We start from the raw sequence: 17295 nt of genomic DNA, 5'->3' as shown, positions 1-17295 counted from the left end.
TTCTTCCCTGCACTACAACGCGAGGAATCTCAACTCCCTTAACCAGACTTTTTGGACACATCTTCTTTTTCCTGTGAATCAACTCAGACGAAGGAGATAAACGTAACCGCTTGCTCTTCACCGAGCCAGAAGCCGGCGGCGGAGGCTCCTTGCCGCAGCCCGCGGAGCTCCTCCGCGCGGCGCCGGCGCCGGGACGCCAGGGCTGCGGCTCCGGGGCGGTGCTGGGCCGCCTTCCCGCTCCGGGGGCGGGGCCGGCGGGGGCGGGGCCGGCGGGGGCGGGGCGCGGAGGCGGGGCCGGCGGGGGCGGGGGCGCGGAGGCGGGGCCGGCGGGAGGCGGGGCCGAGGAAGTCGCGATGCCCCGGCCCCCGCCGCGTCCCTTGGAGCTCGCGAGTGGCGGCGGCAGCAGCCCCGGTGGCTGGGCCCACGCAGGTAAGGGGCTCGCGCCGGCCCCTCTGCAGCTCCCGGGACGCGGCCTCTGACAGGTGAAGCCGCGCGGGCCAGCGGGGCAACCGGGCTGCTCCTTGCTCCTGCGGGGAGGGCAGGGGTGTCCGCTGCCAACAGAACCTGGGATCCTGAGCGGCCGGGAAGGGAAGCCAGTGGAGCTGCCGGTTCAGGAGTCAGAAAGGTACGCCAAGCATCGGGGTGCGGGAGGGCGCACCAGGGCAGGGCAGCCTGCCCCGGGATCTCTTTGCATTTTGAAGGACCTACGTTTGGTCTCCCTGGGGACTCCTTTCTGAAGAGGCCAGTCCCTCATTTGGGCGGAATTAGATGCTCCCCCTTCGTGGAAACCCGGAGAATCCACTTGGGTTCCTTGCTCAGAGAGCCCACTGATAATTGTGTATAGGTTACAGAGTGTCTCGTAACAGTAAAAAAAAAAAAAAAATACGGCGGTAGTGGTGGCGAACTCGAGAGGCAATTGCTTCAGCAATTAGTTCCCCAGCGCACTGTCCATTTGTTAAGCAAATAGTGCGTTGATGGCTGGTAAATCTGGTTGGGTTTCCACGAAGTGGATTAGAGCGTCTGAAGCAACTTGCGCGCGGTGTGTGGGGATTTCACCCGTGCCTCGGTGCTTACCCGAGCCTGCTCTAGAAATTTCATCGGCATCGGGCACTTGGAGTTACCGAAGAGCCTCGCGGTGAACCTGGGGACTCTAGAAAAACCTGCTTCACCGACGCACCAAATCACAAACAGGTGTATGGATTCGATTCCATTAGCAATCACTTTTTGCTTGGATCAGCAGCATTTCAATTTAACTGATGTTAGTTGCACGTCTGTCAAGGGGGGAAGCTCTAGGAGAGCACACAGGCTGGTGTGCTGTGAGTAGCACAGGTGTGGAAACAAAAGGGAATTTTTGGGCAGTCCTTTCTCACAGGTGAATGTTTAGATAGCAGTGGCACATTGTGCTTTTGTCTTTGCGGCACCTCTTTGATCTCTGGTAATAAGCATTTTAAATGTAGGGGAAATGAAAATCTTTAGAGAGTATTTATCGTTAGCCTGGTCACAACCAAAGTGGCAAGGATTCTCCAAACATCCTTAAAATAAGGTTAGTTTTGTTGTTCAGTTGCAAAGTCATGTCTGATGCTTTGCAGCTCCACCGACAGCAACACCAGGCTCCTCTGTCCTCCACTATCTCCCGGAGTTTGCTAAAACTCATGTTCATTGAGTCTTTGATGCCGTCCAACCGTCTCATCCTCTGCTGCCCCCTTCTCCTCCAGCCCTCAGCCTTTCCCAGCATCAGGGTCTTTTCCAATGAGTCCACTCTTCCCATACGGTGGCCAAAGGATTGGTGCTTCAGCATCAGTCCTTCCAGTGGATGTTCAGAATTGATTTCCTTTAGGACTGACCTGTTTGATCTCCTTGCAGTCCATGGAACTCTCAAGAAAAGTCAGCTCTGTACCAAGCACCATGCTAGTCACTTTACGTAAAATGTTGCATAAAATTCACCAAGAAGATGTTACTAGCTCTGAACAGATGAGAAACTAAGGCAGGGAAAAATCCAGGAATTTGTTCACAGGAACTGGTGGACCTGGGAGTTGAGTGTGGATATTTCTGAGTGCAGAATCCATGCTTTTTCACTATTCCAAGTTACTGTGAGACAGTGTAAATATGCAGATTTAATAGAAATGAGCATTCAGATTTACACATCTTGAGAGTTAAAGTTGTCATTTAGCTGCTACGTTGTGACCGGCTCTGCGACCCCATGGACTGTGGCCCCCCAGGCTCCTGTGCCCGTGGGATTTCCCAGGAGAGAATACTAGAGTGGGTTGCCATTTCCTTTTCCAGGGGATCTTCGCAACCCAGGGATCAAACTCAAGTCTCCTGCTTGCCAGGTGGATTTTTTGCCACTGAGTCGCGTGGGAAACTCATCGTGAATAAAACGAACGTTTGTTTTCATTCTCTTTGGGTTGTTAAACTGGGACTAATCTGGGACAAGATGAACAGTATTTTAAAAAATACGAAATTTATTATGTGTCTTCCTTAGCATGTTTTTAAGGACCTAATATAGCCAAACTGGGCAAATTAGTAAAACTTTATATGTATCCTGTGTGTATTACACATTGAAGTATCAGCTAATTTTCATATTATTCATATGCTTTACTGTATTTCATCTTGATTTCTACCCAGAGTTTACAGGTAAATAGAGGTCACTGTTGCCACCTAGAAAGGACTTTGTGTGTATGTATAAATCTATAACCGTAGCTGAATATATATAATATTTATTTTAAAAGGTATATCTGTTTTTCCTTAAATGTCTCTCTAGAAGTACAGAGTACTCCAACATGCTTATTTAGGAGAGAATCCTAAAATATCAATTTAGCCTTTTGAGTGAATGATCCATAACAGCTCAACGGATGATTTCTTTAAGTGCATGTAAACCGCACAAGTGATTTTCAAATTAAAGTTATTATATTGTTTAGGATGAGAATGAAAATAGTACTTAGAATTTTAAATACTATCTTCTGACATGGAGAGCACTTCGTTTCTTAAAACCTTCCTTGCAATTGCTGGTAATTACCTAAGAAAATTGAGGGGTTTCATATCGAAATTATCTTCAGCTGTAGAAGAAAGAGTTTTCTGTTGAAGAAAGGCTTTTTGCCTGTGTTGGGAGGATCAGGTAGATACTCTGCCTGGACTGTGTTTGGCACATTTCGCCCCCACCCCATCTTCATTGGATAGAGAGATCGACAAGACACCTTGAACTTCTTAAAAGCATTTGAAGTCCTACCTGGCTGGTGTTTATAAAAGTGTGGTTGGCTTGGTTAAGATGCTGTAAGGAAGGGGCACGATGGATGATGTTTTGGAGAAATTTACAGAAAAGATAAAGGACCAAGGAGAAGTGTGTGCATGGGGTGTGAAGGGGGCAGTTCCCGATTTTGTGACACCTGAAAGGTAAATAGTAAGGGGATCCTCATTAAGAAAAATAATACCAAATTAGCCATGAAAGTGAATACTTACCCAGAACAGAAAAAAATTACAACCATTTGCTGGTGATTGCTTTCTTGTTTCTACTGAGATCTTTTGGGGCCCTTTACCAGAAATGCTTACATAAAAATGCTTACTGATTGCAACCTTGTCCCTGAGAACACTCAGCATCTCCTAGCGAGAGGCTTGAAGCCCTCGGGGCGGTGGGGGCGGTGGGGGCGGGGGGGGGGGCGGGGTTGGCCAATGCCAGTGAGAGACCAGAAATTGAAGCTCCCTTACCTTCAAAGCGTGGGAGCACCCGTTGTGGTTGGAGGCCAAGAATGAATGGTCCACTGAGTGGAAAAGCTGCTGGCTGGGGTGAGGGGATCGTGGGCTCATTGTGGTCTCAGGGCCCTTCCTTTCCAGTAAACAGTTGTGAGAGGAAGCTCCTGTCGGTCCCTGAGACTTTCCATTTTAGTTGGTTCTCCAGGCATGCCTTTGATTGTTGGCGCTCCGGCTTTCATTCTCTGTCGCCATTTATTGAGGGTTCTCTGTGTCCCGTGCACTGAGTAAGGCCAGGTTCTGATTGTCGGGAAGCTCCTGGTCCCCTGGAGCTGATTTCATGGATGCCAGTATGGTGTTCATGCCAGTGCAGAGGTCTGATGCTTGAGTTGAGTTTGGAATCATGGGTGGAGATATGTGGACAGTCATAGGAAGCCCCGGAAGTTTGGACCCATACACCGTCCTCCACTGATGCAGAGAAGCCCCGTCGTCAGTAATTTTCCACAAGTCTTTCCAGACCAGTAGCAGCCCCCATGTCCCTGAGATGAACTTGTTAAAAATGCATGTTCTCAGGCCCCATCCCAGGCCACCTGAATCAGAAGCTCTGTGTCTATGGCACAGTGGTCGGTGTTTTAAGATGCCTCCCAGGTGATTCAGGTGCAGGCTATAACGTTTGAGAACCATTGCTTTTAGCGTTTAAGAGAACTGGTAGGGCATAGAATCCCTTGGGAAGATGAGAGGCATGAGATTAGTACTAAGGTTTATATATTACTATTGTAATATAGTTATATTGATAGAGCACTTAGATTATGCCAGGCATTGTGATAAGAAATATTAATTCCTTTAATCATCAATGCAACCCCTGATCGCAGAGAATTGGACACAACTGAGCGACTCAACAGCAACAACCACCTGAGAGCTATTATCACTCCAGTAATTTATTTAAATTTATTTATTTGGATTCTTTTTTTTTTTTTTTGACAGGGGGTGGGGGGGCTTCCCTGGTAGCTCAGAGGGTAAGAATCTGCCTGCAATGCGGGAGACCTGGGTTGTTCCCTGGGTTGGAAAGATCCTCTGGAGGAGGGCCTGGCAACCCACTGCAGTATTCTAGCCACTGCAGTATTCTAGCCTGGAGAATCCCCATGGACAGAGGAGCCTGGCGGGCTACAGTCCATAGGATCTCAAAGAGTTGGACATGACTGTGTCGCTAAGCACAGCACAGCTTCCTTTTTTTTAAATTGGAGTATATAGTTGATTTACAGTGTTTTGTTAGTTTCTGATGTACAGCAAAGTGATACAATTATACATATTACACTGTATCATATTCTTTCCCACTATGGTTTATTACAGGAAGTTGAATATATTTCCCTATGCCACATAGTAGGACCTTGCTGTTTACTTTTTTCCCCTTGGGCTCTTTCTCATCTGCCTTTCTGTTAACTGTTGCTGTTTCCTGAGGTCCCATCCTCTGTGGAGATGGACGTGAAGATTGCTCCATTTAAATGTGAGAAAGCCATAGCACAGACAGACAAGGGTGTTGTCCCAGGCCACACCGGTTCAGCCAGGATCCAAGGCAGGCAGTGTGGTTACAGTGCCCACCTTCCCTCTCTGGGAAGGCCATCTCTGCCTTTGTTTTGTGTTGGTCTCGTGGGAGAGGTCTGGAAGGTGGGCGTGGGTCGTCTCGGCATGGCCCTGTTTGCCGACCACTCAGGGTGAACAGGTTTCTCTTTCGGGAACCAATGCCCGATGAGAGAGGAAGAATGTTGTTGGCTTTCAGTCTTACTGCAAACTTTGACATTTCGTAAGCAAGTGGACGTGATTGCATATATATGATTACCTAACGTGGAGCACCTCTTTCCCCAGCTGAATGACGGGCTCACGTGGATTTCCCCAGTAGGGGATGGTGGAAAGTGGCCTTGTTTGGTGATTCTGGAATTTGATCTGGGTATTAGCCGACCCCTCCTCAGGCCATGGAGGACTTGAAGATGATGGAGGCACCTAGGACACCTGTGCTTTTGCATTTTCATAGTTTTTCTTTTCCTTCTGGGAAAGAAAGATCATTCTCCATGATTCTGTACATTTTATCATGAAATAGCTCCAACATGTCAGGCAGCATGAAAAGAATATGTATTTATATTATGAGTGCATGTGGCAGTGTGTGAAATGATGATTTACCTTTGGGTGTGAGCCTCAGATTAATAAGTCTTTTTACCTCTGCTTCAGAGACAGACTTTTAGACACTGTCAATTTGAGCTTATGGCAGGCAGTGGAATCTAATTCTGTGAGTACTGACTGTCTTTCTCATGTGGTCATTCATTCATATGGTCATTTTTGCCTCTTCAGTTGTGCTCAGCATTCATTTAGGCACTGGAGAGAAATACAGTGGTGACCAGCCAGACACGATCCCTGCAGACTAGCAGAAAAAAACTCGGGTGAGTGGAGTTACATGCCCTAATTCTGGCAGTGAGTTGTTAGGAGAGGAGTTAAATTGTCAAAGTTCAGAAGTGATGTATGGGGCATGGTTTAAGGCAGTAGGAAAGCAGAGGTGTGGAAGGATCTGCGAGAGATATAGATTACAGAGGTGACCAGGTGGATGTGGGTGGTGAGAGGGATTGTCAGGGCTGAGGTCTGTGTCTTGGGCCCCAAGGTTGGTGCCAGGAGCATAGGACAGGACTAGAGAAGACTGTTCTCTACAGAATAATGGATGTCGTGAGTTTGAAATGTGTGGATGGCTCAAAGGTAGAGATTTGGGTAGGCAGATAGAATAATGCAGCTGACATGACAACTGAATAATCCAATGGATGGAATAATATCAACAGCTAAATATGTTCTCTCTTGAGGAGAGTGGGGAGGAGACGTTCACTGAGGAACGTGAGCATTTCTCCTGGGTGGGCGGGATAGCAATTCACTCCAGTTCCTTTGACTTGGAAGATGCTCAAGGTTTCCCTCCGCGCATTCTTTCCAGGGTGGAGACAAATCCACTCCCTCTGGCCTTTTGCATATATGATAGCCTGAGCTCTGCTCCGTGGGAAGAGGCCCTCAGTGCGGAAAAGCGGGCTGGGCGGGTGAGTGACAGGGGGCTTGGTCAGATTTTGAGCCCATCTTACTGTTACAAGTTAAAATGACTCACCACCTTTCCTCTTAATTTGTTATGCTGCGTTGTTAGAAACACTCATTTGTCATTCATGTGTATCATGTTTGTTGTAAATGAACTGTATCACCTGGGTAGGCTGTATATATACACATATACATGGGGCTGTGGTAGAGAATCCACCAGTCTATGCAGGAGACACAGGAGATGTGGGTTTAACCGCTGGCATCGGAAGATCCGCTGGAGGAGGGGGTGGTGACCCACTCCAGTGTTCTTGCCTGGAAAGTCCCTTGGACAGAGGAGCCTGGTGGGCCACAGTCCATGGGGTCCCAAAGAGTCGTACACAACTTTAACGACTGAGCACATACACATACATATACTTACATGTACACATGCATACACACACACATACATATAGGTAGTTTGTATATATTATGTAGATTGCCCAGGGCTGTTTTGTAGCTGCTACAGATGTTACAAGATTCCTTTTTGTATAGAGGATGTATACATTTTTGTATACAGAATGTATCCTTTTGTATAAAGGATGTAGGTTTTTCTAGGTACTCAGAGTTAAGCAGAAGGCTTGTTTAAAACATGTGTTAGAAAGTAGCTGGAATACATATTTGTTCTTTTATCCAAAAGCTGTGTATTATGAGTGTGTATTATGTTTGCTGTGTGCTAGAATTTTCCGTGTGAATAGACCAGAGAGCGCCCTGTCTCTTTAGAGCCTAGAGGGGAAGTCAGGCAGCGTGACGGGTGAATACTATACCCCTTCCTTATAGCTCAGTTGGTAAATAAAATGCCTGCAATGCAGAGAGACCTGGGTTCAATCCCTGGGTTGGGAAGGTCCTCTGGGGAAGGAAATGGCAACCCATTCCAGTATTTTTGCCTGGGAAATCCCATGGACAGAGGATCCTGGCGGGCTACATGGGGTTGCAAGGGTCGGGCACAGCTTAGCGATGAAATCACCACCAAGTGAGGGTGAGGCATGGCGTGGGGTGGGGTGGGGTCGGGTGGGGTAGGGGTTATAGGAGGCAAGCAGTGAAGGGTGGCCTCCAGAGGCAGGATTGCCAGCGCTTAGCGGGAGGAATGGGCAGGCACATCAGCCATGGAGGAAGATTTGGAAAAAAGAGATTGTTTTGAGAAACTGATGGATGGATGCTTTTGAGAAACTGAAAGTTTCAGATAGTTCATTAAAAGTCAGTCATAAAAAGGAACAAAATTGGGTCATTTATAGAGACATGGAGGGGCCTAGAGTCTGTCATATGGAGTGAAAGTCAGAAAGAGCAAAACACATGTTGTATATTTGTTGTAAAGTCTGTCCGGAAACCAAGCACCACACTTGGAGAGTTGGAGAACTCAGGTTTATTACGCTGGTGGGCCCAGAGGAGTTAACACTTCCAGCTCTGGGCCCCAAACAAAGGAGTTACAGAGTTTTTATAGACAGTGCATGACCCCAGACTTTAGTGGGCAGTGCTGACTGTGAGTAGGCTAGTTCAGAGTAGGGGTTTCGTGCATGCAGGTGGTTAGGACAAGCAGTGGGGGATGCCTGATCTTTACACAAACAGACATGATTTTGCCTGAGCACAGGGGCTGGGTAACTGACAAGGGGAGTGAGGTAAGTTTCAGCTGCAAGCATTGTTGCAAGTTTCTTTCTTCCCAAAACTAGGTAACTTACATGACTTTGCAAGGAGCTAGCTGAGTTGCAGAGGCAGAAGTGAGCGTGAGGTTATTTCTAGCTGCGTGCAAGATTTCAAATTTTCCTCTTGATATTAACGCAGGTATGTGGAAGCTAAGAAAATGGTACAGGTGAACCTGTTTGCCGGGCAGAAATAGAGATGCAGACGCAGGGAACAGGTGTGTGGAGACGGTGGTGGTGGGTAGGATGAACTGGGAGATTGGGATGGATGGATGTGCTCTGCCGTATAGTGCAGGGAGCTCTGCTCACTGCTCTGTGACGAGTGAGCTGGGGATACAGGAGGGAGGTCCAAGAAGGAGGGGATGTATGTATACACAGAGCTGATTCACTGTGTTATGTAGCAGAAACCGACACAACTTTGTAAAGCAACCATCCTCCAACTTAAATCAGCTAATAAAGAAGAATGTTCATGAGAGACCTATGAACCGATCAGGAAAAACCAAAAGTATTGAACTTACGTCTCTGTGACCATGACTATGTCCAGAGCTAAGGTGCAGAAGCAAAGAACAACACAAACCCTCCAAGCCTCCCAAAGTCAAATGAAACCACAAACAAATAATGATTGTGTAATACTTTCTGGTTTTGGTTGTGAGGGTGGACCATTTTTAGCGTTATGAAAGAAGTTCAGGGTTAGTCTGAAAACTTAGGTAGTATGTCAGAGAAGAACATTGTATTACTTGAACAGTAACCGGCATTATTGGGATATGATAGTCTTGCATAATATGGAAGATTAGATTTAAATATATAAATTAGTGTAGCTGTATAGGTTTGTAGTCTGGAAATGCTTTTAGGGTTTCAGCCCTTTCTCTGCTGCATGGCCCCTATGACAATTTGGGGCCTAGAGATTTAGAGGCTTGTTTACCCTCTCATTGGTAACAAAATGTCCTGTACGGTGTATCTATTAATCTTTGTCCTACAGTTTCTTGTCTGTTGCAGGATCATGCTCTGAAATTCAATATCCTCATCTTCTCTGACTCTTTACCTCCACAGAGTCCCTCCACCCCTTTCCTTATCTCCTCTTCTATCATGCGGGTTTCTTCCTACCTAGTTCACTGTTTCAGTTCAGTTCAGTCGCTCAGTCCTGTCCGACTCTTTGCGACCCCATGAACCGCAGCACGCCAGGCCTCCCTGTCCATCACCAACTCCCGGAGTTTACTCAAACTCATGTCCATTGTGTCGGTGATGCCATCCAGCCATCTCATCCTCTGTTGTTCCCTTCTCCTCCAGCCTTCAATCTTTCCTGGCATCAGGGTCTTTTCCAGTGAGTCAGTTCTTTGCATCAGGTGGCCAATGAGTATTGGAGTTTCAGCTTCAGCCTCAACATTAGTCGTTCAAATGAACACCCAGGACTGATCTCCTTTAGGATGGACTGGTTGGATCTCCTTGCAGTCCAAGGGGACTCTCAAGAGTCTTCTCCAACACCACAGTTCAAATGCATCCATTTTTCAGCACTCAGCTTTCTTTATAGTCCAACTCTCACATCCATACATGACTACTGGAAAAACCATAGCTTTGACTAGACGGACCTTTGTTGGCAAAGTAATGTCTCTGCTTTTTACTATGCTGTATAGGTTGGTCATAACTTTCCTTCCAAGGAGTAAGCGTATTTTAATTTCATGGCTGCAGTCACCATCTGCAGTGATTTTGGAGCCGGAAAAATAGTCTGTCACTATTTCCATGATTTCTCCATCTATTTGCCGTGAAGTGATGGGATCAGATGCCGTGATCTTTGTTTTCTGAATGTTGAGTTTTAAGCCAGCTTTTTCACTCTTCTCTTTCACTTTCATCAAGAGGCTCTTTAGTTCTTCTTCACTTTCTGCATTAAGGGTGGTGTCATCTGCATAGCTGAGGTTATTGATATTTCTCCTGACAGTCTTGATTCCAGCTTGTGCTTCATTCAACCCAGCATTTCTCACGATGTACTCTGCATATAAGTTAAATAAGCAGGGTGACCGTATACAGCCTTGACGTACTCCTTTCCCTATTTGGAACCAGTCTGTTTTTCCATGTCCAGTTCTAACTGTTGCCTCCTGATCTGCATACAGATTTTTTAGGAAGCAGGTAAGGTGGTCTGGTATTCTCAGCTCTTTAAGAATTTTCCACAGTCTGTTGTGATTTACACAGTCAAAGGCTTTGGCATAGTCAATAAAGCAGAAATAGATGTTTTTCTGGAACTCTCTTGCTTTTTCGATGATCCAATGGATGTTGGCAATTTGACCTCTGGTTCCTCTGCAATTGCTAAATCCAGCTTGAACATCTGGAAGTTCACAGTTCACTACTGTTGAAGCCTGGCTTGGAGAATTTTGATCATTACTTTGCTAGTATGTGAGATGAGTGCAATTGTGCAGTAATTTGAACATTTCTTTGGCATTGCCTTTCTTTGGGATTGGAATTAAAACTGACCTTTTCCAGTCCTGTGGCCACTGCTGAGTTTTCCAAATTTGTTGGCACATTGAGTGCAACACTTTCACAGTGTCATCTTTTAGGATTTGAAATAGTTAAACTGGAATTCCATCACCTCCACTAGCTTTGTTCGTAGTGATGCTTCCTAAGGCCCACTTGACTTTGCTTTCCAGGATGTCTGGCTCTAGGTGAGTGATCACACCATCATGGTTATCTGGGTCATGAAGATCTTTTTTGTATAGTTCTTCTGTGTTTTCTTGCCACCTTTTCTTAATATCTTCTGCTTCTGTTAGGTCCATACCATTTCTGTCCTTTATTGTGCCCATCTTAGGAATGAAATGTTCCCTTGGTATCTCTAATTTTCTTGAAGAGATCTCTAGTCTTTCCCATTCTGTTGTTTTCCTCTATTTCTTTGCATTGATCGCTGAGGAAGGCTTTCTTATCTCTCCTTGCTATTCTTTGGAACTCTGCATTCAAATGGGTATATCTTATATATTGTTTCAGGACCTTGTTAAAATGCTTTTGCAGAAGTTGCCTTCCATATTTTAGGCATGTTGAAACAAGTAGAATTTCTCTGAAATTTCTTTCACTCTGTTTAATCTCAGGTGAGCTGGCACAGAGATACTTAGCTTTAGCCAAGAATGAGAAAGAACGTTCCCAGGAAGTTTCCTGTGTTAGTATTTGAACCAGAAGAGATAGCAGCACTGAAAAGGTACATGACAAATTGTTTTTTAAATGTCATGAACTCTGTGTGTGAGATACACACAGATGAAAGTTTAAACACAAGAGGCCTAGCCCTGGTCATTAAGAACAGCGTAGTATTGAGTTGTTCTGTTAATTACTTCCTTTCCAACTTCCAGTCTTATGTCATTTTTGTCTTTATCACCATAAGCTCAAGATCCTAAGTCACTAATTTATTGCGTAGTTTTAGGGTTCATTGGCCAATATGTGCCTTTTCATTGGCAGCGTTTTTTTTTTTTTTTTTCTTCTTGAATGGAAGATGTTTTTGGCTTTTCCTAGTTTTTAGGACATACAGGCCCAGCCGCTATATTTCATTTAATGTACCAGCAGCCTGCTATTGCTGAGTTTGTTAGGTGGCAGCATTATTTTATTTATTCTAATCTTGTCATGGACCCTCCTAGGTAGTATGCGTGTGTGCTCAACTCTGCCCAACTCTTTGCAGCTCCACTGACTATAGCCCACCAGGCTTCTCAGTCCATGAGATTCTCAAGTGGTTTGCCATTTGAATACCACAGTGGTTTGCCATTTCCTACTCCAGAGGATCTCCCCAACCCAGGGGTCGAACCCACGCCTCTTGGGTCTCCTGCATTGGCAGGTGGATTCTTAACCCCTGAGCTGCCTGGGGAGCCCCTCCTAGGTGGGGGTCATCCCTGTTTAATAGAAGCAAACATTGAGACTCAGAGAAGCCCAGGAACCCCCACCGGGATGGCATGTTCCTTTTTTCCCAACTATTCCATTCCATCCAGTGCTTTCAACCATTCTACTCTGCCTCGCTTCCCAGTGAAGCTGTTTAACCACAAGACTAGAGTCTGTTCCGAATAAGACTCCAGGAATTTCCCTGCATCCTGGGATTGGAAGCAGCTGGTCCTCTCATCCCAGGGTGAAGGCGGAGTGGAAGCCTTTCACCTCAGAGGCTGCTTTCAGCGCAGCCATGAAGCCCTGGAATTCTGCTAGACCCTCCTCTGAGGATGAATTTGACATGGTTTGATAAATACATCCCTTCAGAGCAGTTTCTTGCCCAAAGATTACGAATACACAAAGTTGGATATTTTGAAAGGGTCTCTCTCCTTTATCTGACTCGAGTGATGCATAAAACATGCAATTGTTGTCATAGATTTGTGGAGTAAAGCATGTGGTCCCTTCCACTAAACACCTTGCGTCATTCTTGAATGTTTACAGGAGAACTGCCTCCTGGTATTCTTGTGGTTTTAAATTAATGTGAGCTTTTAAATACATACAGATGTTGACATTTCAAACTTTGGATAAAATTCCTGCTGAGCAAGTGATTAATGCTTTTTTGTTACTCATTCGTTCACTGCTATGCATTAAATGCATTTGTCAAATAGATCTTTCGAGGGTCCATAGTGCGCCGACAAGGTTGATGTTTTGTTTAATGTGGTCTTGGGGAAACTGGAGTGACTTGTGCTGGACATTCTGCGTGTCCCCCTGGGGGCTTCTGACACATCACCTAGGTAACCTCCTCTAGTGGACTTTGAGTCTGGCCTCGTGGGATGTGATAGCAGCTGATGCAGTTGACGTGGTGGCAGTCGGGATGGAGAGGGCGTAAGGAGGGCTCCTTAGCACCCTGCCGACTGAAGTCCTGCGCACGGCGCCCTGTGCTTTTGAACAGAACACTCATCAAGGTCATCTGCATTCATTCCAGTTGGAAACCATGCCGACATTCATATATGTCAGGAGAGAGAGGTTGGTGCTTTGGCTAAACTGGGTTTTTTTTTTTTTAATGCAGATTTTGCTGACCAGTTCTGGATGTCTTGTCGGTGTGATTTTGATAGTTCTTTGGTGTAATAACATCCTGAATCTAACCAGTTGGAAAACCAACAACCTGGCCTTGAAATGTTTTTTTGGTAGTGACTATGAGTCAGGGCTAACTGAGTGAGAACTTAGAAAGCAGATTTTATGGTTGCTTTTAATGTTACATGACAAAGTAGGGTGTGAAACAGTGTAGAGCAAAACCCCTTTTACACACACACATATCACTGTTACTATGTGCAAGTGTATGAGTGAGCTTCCCCGGTGGCTCAAGACGGTAGAGCATCTGCCCGCAGTGCGGGAGGTGTGGGTTTGATCCCTGGGTCAGGAAGATCCTCTGGAGAAGGAAATGGCAACCCCCTCCAGTATTCTTGCTTGGAGAACCCCATGGACAGAATCCTATGGACCACAGTCCACGAGGTCACCAGGGGTTAGACACAGCAGCCCACAGTATGTGCATATGTGTGTGTATTTGTTCGTTGTTTTGGAGATGAGCACTAGAAACTTACTAGTGGTTACTTTATGGAAATGGTCTAGTCGGGGCGGGCTGAGTCACTTTTCATTACATGCCTCTCTGCATGATTACAATTTCTTAAAGGCACATGTGGAAAAAATATCCCCATGGTTAATTGGATGGTGAGATGATAGGTCTTTTATTAATGTATTTAAGATGTCATTAAAACTCCTTGGACATGAGAATATTAAAAATACTTTGAATTTGTTTAACATTTTATAGCTTTTAAAAAGTCTTTAGTATCTTTTGTTAGGTTTTATCAGCCAAACATCTTCTCCATTCGAGATCCAGAAACATTACAGTGTCTGGTAGTTGAAATGATTAAGCAGAGAAAAGTTTTCAAAATTCTGTCTACTCAGTGGGCCTTCCTGGAAGCCACTCTGACATTTGTAGGACTTCGTCATGTCCAAAGCTTCGTCATTATTTTTAAATGGAGATGAAAATACTTACCTTGGACTGCTGTGATGCTTAATAATAATAATCCCTGAAGAGTGCCTTGTGAATAATAAGTGCTTTATAAATTCCTCTTAGGGCTTCTCTGGTGGCTCAGTGGTAAAGAATCTGCCTGCCAATACAGGAGACATGGGTTCAGTCCCTGGGTTGGGAAGATCCTCTGGAGAAGGAAATGGCAACCTATTCTAGTCTTCTTGCCTGGGAAATCCCATGGACAGAGGAGTCTGGTGGGCTGCAGTCCATAGGGTTGCAAAGAGCAACTAAACAACAACAGCAAATTCCTGTTATTCAAGGAAAAGAGGAAGTCTGACTACTTGGTAATGAGTAAGCCTGCAGAGGATTGGGTGAGTGAGTGCCCACAAGTTACGGGAGCTTTTACCCGAAGATCAGACCCCATTACTGCTGATGTTTTGTTCTGCATTTTCTTCCAACCAGAATAAAAGAAGAGGGAAGGCAGGAAGCATGAGTAGGAGCTGGTACTAAATGACAGTATTTCAAAAAATACCTGGAGACACATTTTAGGGAGCAGTAAAATTTATTCAATTTGGTCTTTTTTATCCAACTTGAGGCCATTCTCTTTAGAAATGAGACACCACCTTTCCTTTTTAAAAAAATTTTGGATGTTTAGTTTAACTTTTAAGGTATTTTTCCTTTTGCATTTTTAATTAAGTCTTGAGAGCAGAAAGTAGATATTGGTCATGTACACGTTCTATTGACTGTGCTGGATTTAGCATTTTCTTGGTGATTATGGTATGATTTGTTGAAAGCCCAGCCATTCCTGGGGAAAACCTGACAATGTTTTGTAAATATATATGGGTGAAAGAATACCTTGGATGGCTGTCTTTGGAAGGTGACAGCTAATCAGTGGCTTTATTGAATTTACATGGCTACATTTCTGGTTGCAGAAAAAAAGAAAGAAAAAAGGATTATCCATGATTTCCTGTTTATATGGGGCAAGAGAGAAAATAGGAGTTGGCTCCAAGTTTCATAAAACTTATCTCCTTGCAGAGTCAAGATCCATCTTTGTGAAAAGATTAGTAGTAGTACCCTGTTGGGAGCAGAGAGGATTTTTAAAGGCAGGTGAGGTCTGTTTAGGCTGATGGAGAGGGAAAATGTGATCTGAGTTTGGAAGGATGGAGATGCAGTGACCCTGAGAGGCTTGTGGAGGTCCCCCGGAGACATCTCACTGTTGATCTCTGCTCCTTTCATAGTCTGGCCACCTGGAATTTGACTGAAGGACCCTTTGCAATGCTGCTTGTTTTAGGACTGGATACTGTGAGGCAGGAGGTGAAGTAACAGAAAGTGGGGGCAAGGTGGTGTAAAGATCAGGAATGTGGAGTTGGGCCGCTGGACCTGAATCTTGGCTCTGCTGTGTGTCGGCTTTGTGATGTGTAAACTCTCTGTGCCTTAGTGTACCCGGCAGTGACTGAGGCTTCTAATGGTGCTTACGGCCGTGGCAGTCCAGGCGTGGGCAGAAAAGAATTTCCAGCCCTAGAGCATTTCAGAAGGGAGTGAGTTTATTCAGAACAAAAAGCAGAGATAATATGGGCACTGAGAGCGTAGCAGGCTGATCTCCTGACAGGGCAGGGAGAGTCATTGCTTTTCATTGTTTCCTGGGGTGTGTGTGTGTGTGTGTGCGCACGCACTTACTGGTGTCCAACTCTTTGTGACCTCAGGGACTGTAGCTGCCAGGGTCCTCTGTCCATGGGATTCTCCAGGCAAGAATTCTGGAGTGGGTTGCCATTTCCTCCTCCAGGGGATCTTCCTGACCGAGATCGAACCCACATCTCCTGTGGCTCCTGCATTGGCAGGCAGATTCTTTACCACTGAGCCACCTGGAAGCCTGACATTGATGCTGGGGAGGCTCATTTTAGCTGAAATGAACCAGAGGGTGTCCTGTTTGCCCTTCTTAATAGACCCTCAAAGTTGCTTCATATTTAAAAATGCACTTGCAGTATGTTAGCTCTGTGGGAAGACTGGTTTGGGTACTTTTGATCACTCCAAGCCTTTTCCTAGCTGATGTCCTAGTAAATGAGTTGCACAGTGCATGGGCTGAGACTATAGAAAATTAGGAAAGTTCACTTGGGAATTATCAATATAAGCTGTTACATGATAGTGGCCACTTCATGGAGCTGACACTGGCATTGATGGAATCAGAGTGGTGGGGAAAATCGATGTAGCCTTTTTAAAAGATGGATGGTTTTAATATTGATAATAGTGTTCTTTACCTTTTCATTTGAGAGATGCTGCTATAATGGAATGCTTTATAAATACTAATGTGTGCTGACTGCATTTTGAGAGTGAGCGGTTCCTTTGGGTATTTCGAGACAAAAGGTTCTGTGATCTGGGCAAATGTCTCTGTAGTGCACAATGGAGAGATTTAGAAATATATTCTTCAATAAAGCATGTTGCACATGAGTGTGGGAAACAGTCATTAATCTGTATTTTAAAAACCTTTTTTAAAGAGTTTTTTAATATTAGCAGTTCTGTTTTGAGCTATATTTTAGTTTATTTTTAAAGTTGAAGCATAGTTGATTTATTAAACAACAAGAGCTGACTCACTGGAAAAAAACCTGATTCTGGGAAAGATTGAGAGCAAAAGGAGAAGGGAGTGACAGAGGATGAGATGGCTGGATGGTGTCATGGACTCAGTGGACATGAGTTTGAGCAAACTCCGGCAGATAGTGAAGGACAGGGAGGTTTGGAGTGCTGCAGACCATGGGGACTTAAAGAATTGGACATGACTTAGTGATTGAACAACAACAGGAAAATTATGTTAGTTTTTAGGTGTATAGCAAAGTGACTCAGTTATGCATATATATGTATCAGATCTTTTCCCTTATAAGTTATTACAAAATCTTGAGTATAGTTCTCTGTGTGATGCAGTAGTCTTTGCTGGTTGTCTATTTTAAATATAGTAGTGTGTAAATGTCAATCCCA

The 17295-nt window shown here is 45.0% G+C and overlaps 1 protein-coding gene across 4 annotated transcripts in view; it reads left to right on the top strand.

Annotated features, from left to right (window-relative positions):
• Window positions 1-323: 323 nt before the first annotated feature.
• The window catches only part of MCTP2 (multiple C2 and transmembrane domain containing 2), a 254511-nt gene continuing 237539 nt past the window's right edge, over window positions 324-17295 (top strand). For all 4 annotated transcript variants that reach the window (XM_043921524.1, XM_043921521.1, XM_043921523.1 and 1 more), the window contains exon 1: window positions 324-625. The gene's annotated coding sequence lies outside the window, so the exon portion shown is untranslated. The remainder of the gene's footprint in view (window positions 626-17295) is intronic.

The sequence above is a fragment of the Cervus elaphus genome, chromosome 13, assembly GCF_910594005.1.
Source record: "Cervus elaphus chromosome 13, mCerEla1.1, whole genome shotgun sequence".
Lineage (NCBI taxonomy): Eukaryota > Metazoa > Chordata > Mammalia > Artiodactyla > Cervidae > Cervus > Cervus elaphus.
This window is presented reverse-complemented; position numbering and strand designations above follow the sequence as displayed.